Source organism: Tauraco erythrolophus, chromosome 5 (assembly GCF_009769465.1).
Source record: "Tauraco erythrolophus isolate bTauEry1 chromosome 5, bTauEry1.pri, whole genome shotgun sequence".
NCBI classification, from domain to species: Eukaryota; Metazoa; Chordata; class Aves; order Musophagiformes; family Musophagidae; genus Tauraco; species Tauraco erythrolophus.
In genome coordinates, this window is record NC_141469.1 from 8,426,967 (window position 1) to 8,441,919 (window position 14,953).

Consider the following 14,953-nt stretch of genomic DNA (forward strand, 5'->3'; position numbering starts at 1 on the left):
TTTATCCCTTCTCGTACTTTTTAAAAGGATGCACTTCCTGAGTGTACCAGGTTTTCACAGAGAGGTAGCTCCATATCTTTGCTGCTACCAACTCTAATATTGCAAGTCAAACACCACTTTATAAGTGCTCCAGCTCTTCCTTTTTTTTTTTATTTTTTATTTTTTAAACAGGAGTGAAGTGAAGTATAAACATTTCCTGCAAAAGTACATATAATAGAGTTTTGTTTGCCAAGTGGTTTTATTTTCCTCTTTGGCTGTGATTCTCAGAAAATGTTTAAACAGCAATGTAAAAATAAATGAATAAATTTTCTTCATTACTATTTTCTTTCCCTGCAAGAATATGCACCTCAGGGACACAAGGGTATAGAACAGATTAATAGGGAAATTTTAGTGGGAGCCTCTTGTTAAATATTGGCAGTACATCACTGTACTGGAGAAAAATGAAGGCTGGTGCCCATGGAGTTATGCCTGATAACTGATTGCAAGACGCCTTCAAGGCTGCAATTTATCTTCAAGAAATGCAATAATTAGATCTGTGTAAGCTTGGGCTGTCTCTATTCAGTAAGGAGGCAGATATGATTTCATTATTCAATTCCTGTGAGGTCATTAGTGAACCTGGAAATCTATTCAGGCTGTCTGGGTTAACTTGGCTTCAAGAACGAGAAGGAAGAATAAATGTATTTCTAACAGTGTCAGAGAACTGAAGCCTTACTCTTCATTTGAGCACAGAAAAAAAAGAATCTTCCTTGGTACTGCCATGTCATCGTGTATGTCAGTGAAGTGCCTGCCAGAGCACCATGCTGCCCACGAAATCACACTGGGTCTGTTTGCCTTCTTAAATCTGAACTCCTCTCCTACTTGCAAAAATAACTTGCAGAATCTTGCAAGTTCAGAGATATTAACGCATAACTCTTAACTCCTGGGCACCATTAACACCTACACTGGCTAGGTATTTCTAAAGTACAAACGATTAGTTACTCAATATTTTCCAAATTTCCTTTCTTTTTCAATAAGAAAACCTAACTTTTTCTAAAAAAAAGCCTCTTCCCATGGGGGAAGCGAGATAAAAGCACACAGATTTTGAGGGGGGGTTTAAGTATACATTTACATGTAAAAGGTTATCATCTATCACCATCTCAAAGTGTTAGCTCCTGTTTCATTGAAACAAGGTGTTACATAAGGCTTAAATCACTTCACTGACTGGCAAAGAGGGAAATCAATAGGTGTATATGTGATCTATCCAAACTACTTCTCATTTGAGTGGCATTATACATGAGTAGCACCTAACACCTTCGCAGAGCCACAAAGCAGCCAAGGAATGCTACTCGTGGTACCCAATAATTTGTCTTTCTACATTACGTTATTAGCAGGCATTGGAGTAGCCTTTTGTTATACCCAGAAATGCCTATTAACACATGATAACAGAAGGCAGGGAGTATAATTAAGGACTGAAACATCTCAGGGGGAATTAATTGTGTACTTAGAGGAGCATCTGTATTTCAGGGAAACCCAATCCAGCTCTCCTGATTTGAATTTGAAAATGGCAACAGAGAAACAAGTGTTATTTCATTGAAGGTGCCAGGGTGAGAAATAGAGGAAGAACCCCAGAATGAGATCCAAACCAAACGCAGGAAGGTCAGAGCAATGATACTGAAAAAGCAGTAAAAAAAAAAAAAGAAAAGGAAAAGCAGGAAGAAAGCACAAGAATCATGTTGGAGTTATCATAGAAGAATCTGAAGTTCTGTCCCTTCTCTATTTTTCCTGGAGGCTGTGCAGACAGTGAATAGGTAAGCAGGCTATTAATTCAGTCTAAAAAATCCATTTGTCAGCTGTGAGCAGTAGGAATCCCTTCTATTGTTTTTTCAGCTTGAATTTTCAGAAGTGTTAAAATTTACTTCTAAGTACACCTCAAAATTATCCTTTTCCCCTTCTCCTTTACCCATATGCTCCCAAGGTTTTTTGTATATGTATATTTATTTGCATATATACACATATACAAATGTATTTGATAACTGAATACAATTAGGTATTAATTACATTGCCAAGGTGAAATGTTTCCTTTTATCATTCCCTTCTCTGGCTAAGTGCTGTCCAGGTTTTTCTTGCTGGCTGCGTCACAAGTGGAAACAGCCAGAGGAACCGTTTACGTGCTGTTACCGGGTTGTGAAATAAGTTTGCCAACTGCCTTGTTCGCTAAGAAAAGTCACAATGGCACTGCTTAGGGCAGTGTTAATGGGCAAGTGGGTTTGGCATGCCGTTCAAACCAGCTCAAAAGCGACTGGAGGTCTGAGCAGAGGACAGTGTGAGGAGCAATGTTTGCTGGGACTTTGTGTACCCTGGTTTTAATTAGGCAGCCCGCTGCAATGCCACGGGCTGTAACTCAGCGACGTTGCCTTTTGCCTAGGAGTTTGTTACGTGAACGAACGTGCCAGCTTTCCAGCCTCCTTGCTGGATGCTTATTTAAATCAGATGTCTGTACTGTAGGTCCTGCAGCTTGCTGCCACAGGGGGAGGGATAAACAAACAACGCAGAGGTGTACGCGTATGGACACCAACCTCAGAAAGACAGCAGATTTGGGAAGGAAGTGGGAGACAGCCAGAGTGAGGGTTTTTTGTTCAGACTGCAGAGGGTCTGGGTGGGAAATCCCACTGCAGCAGCTGCAGAGGCGCTGGTCCCGGTGATTGCATGGCTGCAGGCGCTGCGAGCCGAGGTGCTGCCCTGCTCTGCCACACCTCGTTTATGGGCACGGTACGTGTTTGATACGGCGTGCAGCTTGCTGGAAACGCATGCCAAGTGAGAGGCCGGGTGCTCCGCAGCCTCCCAGCGAGCTGCTCTCTGCTCACCCTGCCGCCCCTGTGCTGGTCTTCCTGGGAGGGTTCCCATGTATGTCTCAGGAGAGCGCTTCGCTTTCACACGACTCCCAAAGGGGCTTCCCAGGCTGTAGTTTAGCTCTGAGAGTCAGTCACCACTCTCCCAGTGCCAGTAAAGAACCCAAACCAGCATCGAGGCGCTCTTTCTGTCCGCAGAGGGAGCATAGCTGGCAAGGGCAGTTCTCCCTGGGGGGCCATCAGGGCAAGGGCTGGTGGCAGGGGAGCTGATGGAGGTGTGAAACAGCACCGCCAGCCTGTGCCAGAGAGTTCACTGCACCAGCCCAGGTGCTGGAGTAGAAACCACACACCGGCTGAAACGCTGCATTTCTGCACTAACCAGCAAATTTGATGTTATGACTGGCCACCGAACAACACAGTGATCCAACTGTACGTTCCTCCTAATCATCACAAGTGCTTACTTTGTACTAAAATGAAATGCCTTCAGGGCTAGATCACAGCAGAGAAATGATAAATCTTGTCAGAAATCCTGCTCGCCCTGGCAGCATGCGGGCTCCGTGGTTTTGGCTACGTTGCATCCTTGCTCTTCGCTGCGCTGAGGGCATCGCACGTGCCTATTTGAGGTTCGAGTTTGGCTACCTCCCAGCTGCTTAGGAACTTGTTTAAGTTTCTCTTTAGAGATGGTAAAGTGTGTCCTGCTTCATTCGAAGCTTATTTTACGGGGCAAACCAGGGGACAAAGGAGGTGTTCTAGTGAGATAGTCCAATCGTCCTTTATTGCCAACTGTGAATATCTTTGAGAGGGTGGTGCCCATCCCAGAGCAGGTGGTGGGCATGTGCTCGTAGTGCCCCATGGTCCTGCCTGCTTCTGGAGGCCAGGCCCAGCTCTGCAGCTCCCTCCCTTTTGGATGCCTGGGTTTTCTTCCTAGGGAAAGCAAGATATGGGTAAAGGAAAAATATTTGTGTGCAAATCTCATCCTGGTTCGGAGCCCAGCTGGGCTGAATGGAACTGCTTCCAGCCTGTACGTTTTCATGGTCTGTGTGTGAAGCTTACTACCAAAGAAAATTTCCTAAGTGCCAAAAATGTTCTTGAGAAAATAAACTGTGTGGTAGTGTTGTTAATGTCTTCTAGTTTTTAGCTTTTTTAGTAAAAAGCTTTTTGGAGGCTTATGTCTCCTTGATATTTTATCAGGGGATTTCATAATGTCCTTCGAGTTATTTTGGTTTACAGGGTAGAGAACAATGGGGGAATGATAATATCAATTGCTTCCTCATATTGTTTTTGTATTTTTTTTTCCTCTTATGTTTTGGGAAATAGTTGCGTTTTACATGAGGCAGCACACTGAATAGTCATCTCTTGTGTCGGGTCAGTTCATGTCAGACAAATTACTCTGGGAAACAATTCTCTTCTGACCTTAATTTTTATGTATACTTGTATTAGTCACTCATCTGGATTATGTGGAGTAGTTTCGTAAACATATTGCTACCCTGTGCTTTCTATCATGTTTTTTGTGAAGTGTGGTAAAAGGGCAGTGTATCTTTGTATGGGTTTTTTTTTTTGCATGATGAACTGGTGATGAATATAAAAGTTAGATTAAGATTTGATGTGAATTTACCACAGATGGCAATATAGACTCTATTCAAATTATATGCTTTTCCCCAGATTTTCTTTTATTACTCACAGTATTTAAGTGAGACTTTTCAGTAGATAGGAAAGATAATTGCACACCATTTCATAGAATTAGTTGCATTTCATTTACTGGTAAGAAATGCTGGCCACCAAATTCCAGATGTCAAACCTTACAAGAATAGAGAGTGCTTCAAAAACACCCCTCCAGGGACTACATTTTTTTTTCAGAGGAATAGCTATTCACTCATGTCAGAAAGCATGTGAAGTTACTATCTAGAAAAATACCATGAGAAGGTACACATCAAAAAGTCAGAAAGACTTCTGATTATATCTACTTATACCCACTTCTGATTCCTTTTTTCTCTCTCTTTTTAAGAAAGATAACAAAAATGTTTTTTCACTGCTTTTGAAAGTTTATTAAACAATTGCACAAACACTGTTTATTCATCCAGATCCACAGCTCAACCATGGTTAAATGAGTCTTTTCTGGTCTTAGGGAAACAGCCTCAACAGATGTTTTTCATCACCGCTACACTACCAGGAATGTGACCAGGAAAGAAGGTAGTGTGGCCAGATAATTCCTACTCCTCAGTCACCCTGGTTGCTGCAGTGGCCCAGGGAATATATAGAGAGCTCCCTGACAATGCATGAAGGACTACATGACTGGCACCAGAATTACAGAGGAATTTAAATGCCTTATCCTAATTTTGCACACCCTCTCTTGAACTACTCTATGAGCATAAAGACCAGAACAAACAATCTGGGCCATTGTGTTAGGAAAGTAAATCTCTTAGCAGGGATGTCTCTGGTTAGTCATTTTGAGGTTTGATAACTATTTTCTCCACTAATCCGTCTTCCCTAAATAAACTGAGTTGCTTTTTTGTTTGGATTGAGATAGCCCAGACTTGCTGTGAGTCATTCGTTTTTTCAATTAAGATATCTTTAGGATTTTCTGCATTTGTTGACTGGGGTATAAAGGCTACTTCCTAGAGGGCCTTTTAGCTCACATAGGAGAGAGAGCGAGAGTATGTTTCCTCCAGCAGGCTGATTTTGTTGTTATTTTTTGGGGAGTTTGGTTTGGTGGGTTTTTTTAGGTTTTATTTTCTTAGTGGGATGCCATTCACAAGATTCATTACAGAGATTCTCTTTGGCATCAAACTTCCTTTTCATCTTCTAAGCAGCAATCGGGTGTGTCTTATCAGAGACCAAGTATATAGTGCCTTTGGTATGTAGCTCTGATGCTCTTTCCATTAGGTGAGGAATCGCATGGTATGGGACATGTCTCTTGTTCCGAAATGCTGCTGAAATTCTGCTTCTGCGGTACTCGTCTGTGCTGTGGGCTGCCACAGCTGTTGCTGCTGTTACCCGATCAGCCGTATTTGCTAGTGCTTATTATTTCAAAATGAGTGCAATGAGCTGACTGTGTTGTGTACATCGGTATTTTAAAGTCAAATCAGGTAAAATTGTCTTAAGTAACAGACAAAAGCACAGGAACCAGGATGGGCATGTGTTTAAGGTATCAGACTGAGGCTCAGAAGATCTGGTTTCAGCTTCCAGACCTGTCAAAGACTTTTTGTACAATCTCCAACAAGTTGCTAAATCTTTTGGGCACCAGTTCCCTAGCTATAAAGTGGGGGATAATATCATCTTGCCCTGAAGAATAATTGTGAGGATGAAGTTGTTTGCTAGAGCTCTAAGGTAAGATGGCAAGGGCTATTGCTTGCAGCCTGATCTCACAGAAATGACCTCATTGTTTAGTGGTTTAGGTTCCAAATCTCTCAAGTGGGAACAATAATTTTGCTACCTCTTCAGGTCTGTTATGAAACTCACTTCAGTAATATTTGAAAAAACACTTGCCTTTACATCCTACCTTCTCTCAAGGGACTCCACAGTAAACCGGCAGCTTCCTCACACTCACCAGGGAGTTTTATGCTAAAGGGGCTTGGCTCAAGTATCTAAGCCAGCTAAGGCTTTCCAACATAAACCCTCAAAGAAGAGATCATTTAATGATTGTCATCTTCATTTAGATTCCTGTTAGTCTTTTGTCTTATACGTTGTAACTCTGGCTTGTAAGTTCCCCAAGCAATTTCCTTGCGTTTAGTTTGTTATTCCAAGAGCAGGAGAACTGTATTCATTACTTAAACTCCTGTATAGCAGGAAAAATGAAGCCAATAACAACTGATAGTGCTTTTTCCTTCAAGACTGCACTTACAGTCTTTGCTGTCATTTGAGCACTAAATTACTTAAAAAGAAACAGAAAACTGATTCCCAATTAAAGGAATAATAATAAAAAAAGATGATATCTTGTCCATTTTCTTCAAGCTAGAAGCTTGACAGTTAAGAAGGTTCAATAGGTTTGAAGGATGCAAACAGCTGTCTGATGTGCATGGCAGGAATATTTCCTCTCCCAATGTAAATTACACATATGTGTATTTATGCACCCTCCCTCTTTCTTCTCAAGTCACATTTTGTTGCATCTTTTGGATGTCCAACTCTTCTTCTCAAAACCTTAAACCAAATCATAGTAATCTGGAGTGGAATTTGCATTTTATGAGCCAAGATAGGAATCCTCACTTTTTAGAGTCTCCTGAAATTCTGAAGCCAATTGTACTGTTATTGATGGCAATATGGAAATGCAGCTTTGATGACAAACTACCCCTGTACAGAGATGACAACATTTTTCACAAAAGGATCTCTGGTTTTTATTGGTTTGTTTTTGTAATCAGAATACATTCACTGCATACTTGAGAGACAAACACTCAATACAAACATATTGCACTATCACTACCTGATGCTTTGCAAAAAGAAAAAAAAAACATTATGGGCTGTCTTGATAGCAATAAACACACACTATATTTTTTGATGAATAGCTATTTAGAAGCTACCTTTGCTAAGTTCAGCTAGAAAAATGCTGTGTACTGAGCCTTCACACCGCTAGGCAGTGTGCCGTTGTGCTATGTTGACCTTTTCTTTCTCAGCAAAACTCCTACAGAGGGAAATCCTGCTACTCTAGAACAAGGGAAGGTTAACAGAACACACATATCTTTGCATTTTCTTTTTTCATATTGGAACCTCTTTTCCTGTGTTTTTCAGCTTCTCCAATAAATAAAGATCTCTTCATTGCTGCTTTTGATCTGGTTCATGTGAGAGGTCTCCTAAACATGTGATTACTCTGCAGGGGAAGAGGTAACAAATTTCTTAAAGATTTTTGGAATGTGAGGATGTCAGCCAAGTCTCAGAGAACTTGCTGGGGGTTAACGACAGCGCTAGCTGTGTTTTTTGATAAGATCTGTCTTAGAGGGATTTCCCTTCTAGAGACCTAAAGAGTTGCTCATTAATTAGACCTTTCAGGGCGCATAAGGAAAACAGAAATTAGCGCTCCTCAGTCCCATCTCAATACTAAACAATATGCACACACTTACAAGGGAAGGCCAGTGTTACAAACAAATGTCAATGGTGCACACACTCATAATGTTTCAAGAAAGAAAAATTAATGCAAAAGAGGCATGAGTTTCAAAAGCAAGTATGAAAATCTTTCATGTCTTCAAGAGAAACAGAGGCAAAAAGATAACAAGACTGAAATCTGATTTAGTTTAACATGAGCAAAGTAAGGCAGCGATGTTTCACTGTCCAACCATATTTGGAAGGAGAAGGTATGGAAAAGGGAATCCCCCAAAACTACTGTTTTTTTTTGTTAAAGACCATAACTAGTTGGTTGAACTACATATTTTTCAGCAGTAAGTTTCTCTAGGCAATTGACTCTTAAAATTTTAGGAAGTGTCTAAGGTTCTCCTCCTTTTCAGCAGAAGTGTTTACTTCAGTTTGTAAATTCAATTCAAGTACAGAAATAATCTGGCTTAAAAGTTAGCAGAAGTGTGGAAGTTGTTGAGGTTTCTTTTGCACTTCTCTGAAAAATAGCAGATAATTAGTGAAATTGCACACAATTGCTGAGAAAAGAAAAATGCTGTCTCTAAAAAAAAAACCAAACCTGTCTTCAATTCTTTTCTAAAGATAAAACCAGACATGGAACAGTCCCAGGTTTTAAAAAATACTGAACAAATTAATTTTTTCCACTACCGAAAAAGCAATGAGGAAGGCTGTATTTGTCAGTCCGTGTGAAAAGAGACACAAAACATAATGTAATTTGTCAGAGGCACATATGGTTTTGGCAGATGAATAGTCACGTATCATACAAATCTCTCTGGCAAATAATGAGAAGAAGAAAAGTCCTCACATTGCATCCGCATTGAATTATTTCAGTTCTGTTTTACATGCCAAAAGTTTACACTGCATTTAGATAATATTTCTCCTCTGTGTACTTCTGACCTTGTCACTCTGAAGAGCCAGAAAATAAATTCCCTTTCCAGAATATAGCAATAATTCAGGCTGGAGTAGAAGGAGCTGTTTTAAATGGCTGATCTTCATTACGCATAATCCAAAACTGACTTCACCTAGACTGGTTGGTATGAGTGATCTTAGCTATTCCTTCAAATATTAATTTATACTCCAGAGGTGTTATAACCCATGTTTGCTTAGGTCTTTAGGCTACGTTGAGCAGGACTAGTGAGTCCCCAGTGCAGCTGGCTCCAGGGAGTGGCTGGTGCATGCCCTCACTCCCTCCCTTCAGGCTCTCATACTGTTCTCCCTTGCCATGTGTGTTTGGAACCTTGTCCCACCATGGAGTTAGAAAGTGGCGAGTGGATACACCTTTGCACAAGAGCTTAGAAATATCCTGGGTCCTACAGCATTGTCACAGCCCCAGGGGCTCCAGCAACAGGATCATGTTGGGACAAAAATCGAGTGCCTGTGTTTGAAACCTCACTCTAAGATGGAAAACCAAAAATAGTCATTTGTATAAATGCTTTATTTTTTCCCCTCAGAAAATAGCGTGTTTCAATCCTTTCTAACCCTGCTTCTATCGCAGAATGGCAGAATTTTGGCCTAGTTTTAGTTCTACTAGTATTAATCAAAGGAGTGTCTCTCCCTCTTTTTTCTTCTTAAAATAAATTTTCCTTGTAAGAACCAACACTCAGCTTCATCCTAAATAAATCTTATTGAAAATAATGCAGTACGAAGTATTTCAATATATCTTTTGAAGTAGTTATTTAACCATAATGCCTCAGTCTCTAGTACATAAGATATCAGTAATATGGAAACAGATCTTTAAACAGCTTTCTGAAGAATTTTGTGATAGTTTATTAACCAACCTCTTCTGAAGGCTAGTATTGCAACTTGCAAGTAGAATATTGCCCTTGCTTTTAAATAATTTTACATGAGACACAACTTTTCTTTGCCCAGTCATCTCTTATATGAATGTAGCCTTCTTCCTCAATTTCTTATCTATTCCCTGGAGAAATCAGCTTTCATCTCCCCTCTTTTTGAAGCCCTCCTAGTATTGAGTGTCTGGTTTAGTCACATTCATTCTTGTTGCTGTCTGGAAGATCTGACAGGTAATAACTTAATGGATTGCACAAGTGTTGCCCTGTATGTTTTCCCTTTGTTATTTATATATATGTATTTCTATTCCTCGTGTATTCTTAGGGGTACTAAAATCAACAGCTCTTTTGGCATGAAAGCTTCCTGGGGCTGCATTTACTCCAGCCATCAAGGGCTGCAGATTACTCCCTATCTTAGTGGCTCACTTCTGTTTCTTTGATGTGCTTTGATATGCATGACTTCATTGAGTATATGTAAGGATAAGATTTAAACAGATTCTCCTCTTTAAGCAGTAGATGAAGGAATTAGAAGAACAATTTCTGTGATTATGACTGGTGGTCTGTTGAATTGCAATTCAGCTTCTCCTGTTGAGATTCTCATACCTCAGTGGTTAGTTGCGATCTTCCTTGAGGTGGAGAGTTTATGCTTTGGCCTTTAAGATACTGCAGTTATCTACAGCATAATATTAACACAAAAGCCAAAACAACTTAACTTCCAGAGTTCTCTCCCTGTTCTCTTTGGGGAGGCAGTATCCAAATAAGCGGTTTTGTGACTTTTGGTGGATTTAGAAAAGTTAAACTAGTAAATGGATCAAATTCCCTTCACAAAATATCTCCTCCAAATTCAAGTGACGTTAACTAGGAAAAAAAACAACCATGTGTCTCCTCAGGATAGCAGCTGCTAGCATTCACAAGCAATACTAGCTAGATATTAGGTTTAATGTCATGCCTGCTGGGTTTTAGCCATCACTACGAACGCTCTGTGAAAAGCTTGGTGGCTTTTCTGAACAAATTCCTACTTGCCCTCTGCCATTCACTCTGAATTCCAATCCTGCCTTGCCACAGATGTTAGAGCGAAATCCTTTTCCCTTTAAATTACTATTACAGTAATTTGTAGTAGATTACAGGCTGAAATATTTATCTGCTCATTTATCTCCACAGATTATCTATGCTAGATAATGCTCAAGTAAAATAGTCTAATGATCATTCGATCAGTTTTTAAAGTCAGATTCATTTTTAGAAAAAAAGATACAGTGATTATGAGGTGACAGGGGCACGTTCAACAGATCTTTCATGCTAAAGTCACATGCTGAGGGTTTATGCGCAATGCAAATATATAAAGCCTGGGGGCTTGCAAGAGCGTGTACTCACATATGTGCTCAACATCTCTTAAAATGAGAGTGAGTTTGCACATAAAAAGATGGAACACATGGTCAGCAGCTGGAATTTATGAGCATCTCTATTTAATAAAACAGTAGTAACCACTTTGTGCTGCTGTGGCATTCTTTTCTTGGTGACAAAACAGTGTCATCAGAAAAGCTGTGGTCTTAGGTAGAAAAAACTTTTCCCAGGGGTTAAGGGGGTAGAGAGAACAATATAGTAGCAAAGACCTTATCATTTCCTAAAAGGACTCTTTAAGTTGTTGAGTGGTTTTTTGTTTTGCCTTTTTTTTTTTTTTTTTAAATCTTGTGGGTGATAGCTACTGTCCCCACTTGTGGCTGCTCAGACAGGCCTTGGGCTCGCCTTCCTCTGAGGTTTACAAGTCTTGGTTGGACAAAGCCACCACTGACTCGATTTAAGGTTGGCTTTAGTCCTGTTTCAGACAGGAGGTTGGAGTAGATAATGTAGAGCCAACAGTGGTCAATCTGAGAACACCTTTGGAAATTAAAGAAAAGGTTTAAAGTTGGGTTTTAAAAGTCAGGAGGGAATAAATAAAATCAGTTTTTAGAGGGAATTGTAGTGCCCCCCGCAATTAAAAATACAGTCACCTACCAATTTAAGAAGTGATACCTGCTCTTTCAAGAATCTGCTATTATGTTACTCTGTGTCTAAAATTCAGCCAGGCCCAACACCTGAAAGGCTTTCTAAACTAGTAATCTGAATTCAAAGCCAACCAGCCACATTAAAGTCAGTTGATGGAAATAACATAAGGGGAGCATAATGGGATTACAATAGCTTAGAGCAGTACTTGTCCACACTCATTGTGTTCTGGGCAAGGCCCGATCACTGACATATCCCCACCAAAGACTTGGAAAGAGGAAAAATTCCCTCAACAGTACATTTGCTACAAAAAAGCCAAGAGGAACACTGGGAATCAACGAACTTTCCTCAGTGTGTTTCTCAAAATTTCCCTGTGTGGAGGCTCTTGCTGGTCTATTTTTTATGTTTTGGTTTGTTGTTGTTTTTAGCCATGTTGTGACAATTTTGTCTACCAGTGGTATAGACTGTGCAGCTGGCTGGTTGCTGGTAGTGAGAACTGAAATACTGAGAAAAAAAAAAAAAAATTGCAATATTTAGTCTTACTTCTATTGTTCTTGTTTTCCTTTTCATGCCTGTTTTCCATTAATAAGCTAAAGAATTTAGAGACAGAAATGATCACAGAATCATAGAATGGTTAGGGTTGGAAGTGACCTCAAAGATCATCTAGTTCCAACTGCCCTGCCATGGGCAGGGACATCCTCCACTACACCAGGTTGCTCAAAGCCTCATCCAACCTGGCCTTGAATGATCACAGAAACAATTTTATCAAAACCTGAAGAATTCATGTAAGACACAATTCCTGCATTTGTGAATTCCTACTCACAACGAATCTTTCACTTGAAGAGTATATCCACACTGCAGTGACAGAACTGACTTCCAGTAATGCAGATAGCCAAGATGGTATGCTCCAAAACTAGCTAGCTTAAATCTAATTTACCGGTTTCTTTGCTATCTAGTAGAGATAAGCTACACCAGACTACAACCAAAAATGCTCTGTATCCTACGCATATTCCTATAAAAATAGATATGCATGTATGCAGAGCGTAAGTTGCATATATGCCTATAAATCTATGCATACTCTGTAAGCAAATGCAACTGTTTCATGAGATGAAAGCAAGCAGAAGCAGAATTGCCTGTGATAGTTATGTTTGCCAGGCCCCTGAACTGTTTGACGTTTCTCCGATGAAAAATGGTAACCACAGACATCACACCAACAGGGCACAGCATTAAAGGCCACCACCAAGTCAATTGTCCAATATGCCTTGCTTCTTTTCGGTAATATGTCACAGCTTGTGCATTCTGTTTAAGACTTAACTGGTGAGTTAAATGCAAATGGTATTAATTATGTGCTAGAACTATGTCAACCTTCAAAACAGCTGTAGGCTTTTAGTCCAAGAGCAAAAAACCATAAAAGCATTGTAAGCTTTTTTCCAAAGGGATGGGGTTAAGATATGACCGCAAGACCTTTAGTTATCTCATGCGAAAAGCTTCCCATGAGTCCATCTTCACCCCTTTTCAAGGAGTTCATCTTCACTCCCTTTTTTCACCTCTCTTCTCATAGGCCTCAGCTTCCCCACCAGAAGACAAAACCACAAATGCCCAGGAAGAAAAGAGAACACAGGGGGTGAATTTGGGTCCAGTTCCTTTCCCCTGCCCACCCTTGGCTTTTTTTTTTTCCCCATAGAAAAATCTGATAAAAGCTGCTAAGTTTCTCATGGTCTTTTCTTAATTCTGTCTGTGTGCAGCTATATAAGCTTCACCTGCTGGTAAACTTGGCTGAAGCATGTGTGTGTACTCTGACTAAAAAGGACTCTGTATGGCAAATGTTTGGATTTCGCGTTCTCTCTGGGGTTATCCTTGTGATATAATGAGGCTCTTGAGGCCACTGGCACTGACAGAACCCTGTTTTTCTAGTAATCTTTCAATTGGGAAGGAAAGTGTTGACAGCCAGGGACACAAGCACAAAGACACTGCATTTACGGAATAGAAAGGGCTTTCCCCCCCCCCGCCCCCCCTTCCCTTTTTTTATGTCACTGGTGGGCTGCTTTTTCAAGCCAAAGCACATGTTTTGATGATGACTGTGTGATAATGAAAAGCTGGTAACTATTTTACAGGCAACTGCATTGCTTCAGAACAACACAGTTTCTTGTCTCGTATTTTACTTTTTGAAGTCAGTGATATTTGGTCCAGCATTCAGATATCGCCCAGAGTTTGGTTCTGTCCTGAAACAGTTTTGAGGAAGGTCTTGTTAGCATTTGGCTTTTTATTAGGCTTCCAACCTCATCTTGTTGCCACTAAGTGAGACATCATGAAAAGAGGAGTTATGCACACGTGTGAGGTGGGGCTCTGAATGAGCTACCAACCTGCTGAAGATGGTAAATACGAATCCAATGCAAGGTCTAAGCCGTTATCTAATTAGATTTGATGCTTCCACTTGAGAGGCCTCTGCAGAAATAATAATGTACTAATTCCTCGCATTTCTCTTCCAGTCACTACTGGTGTTTATTGTTCTGCCTTCTACTCTCATTCTCTACATGTCTGAATAGCTCAAAACATGCAACTTTATGTGCATGTGTGACATCACTGACACGACACAAAGATGTTTTTGTGAATGTTCACTCTAACCAAATATGAAGAGCATGGCCAATCACATAGTCAACATCTGTTACAGATAATCCACAGAAGTCTAGAGATGAGTTTTCTGAAATATGAATCAATATTTTATTTTTTACTTTAATGCAGGCATGGTTTGGTTCAATTATCTACAAAGATACATAGTTCTAAATTTTTCACAATGCTGGACTATTTTGGCTTAACTTCTTTGTAAAAGTTGTATAAAACCCACACATCTTGGCCACGTGCTTGTTAACCCTCTTTGTGTGATGGTTCTTCAAAATAATATTCCTGTGTTTCCTGCTGTTGGAGGATTTTAGCAATGTCCCAGATTTATTCATTTTGCTTTTTATAATTTCATGAAAAAAAGCTCACCCAACTTTGATGCATCTGTGGTCTAGCCTTTCCAGCTTTCCACAAAAAATAATTCAAGAATCACTACTATCACTCAGAGGAACTACTGGTTTCAAGTAATTTTATAATGATCTATCAGTTGACTTAAGCTCATTTAGAAGATGCTAAAATTCAGCTGTTTTTTTAGGGGAGCTGTTCTTAGCTCCCTTCAGGAGTAAATTGTGAAAAGGTTTCTCTTATTTCCTTTATGCCATAAGTTTGACTCATAATAAACAGGAAGATATACTAGAATTAACGTATAATTAGGATTTGGTTTTGAGGTGATAGTTTTTT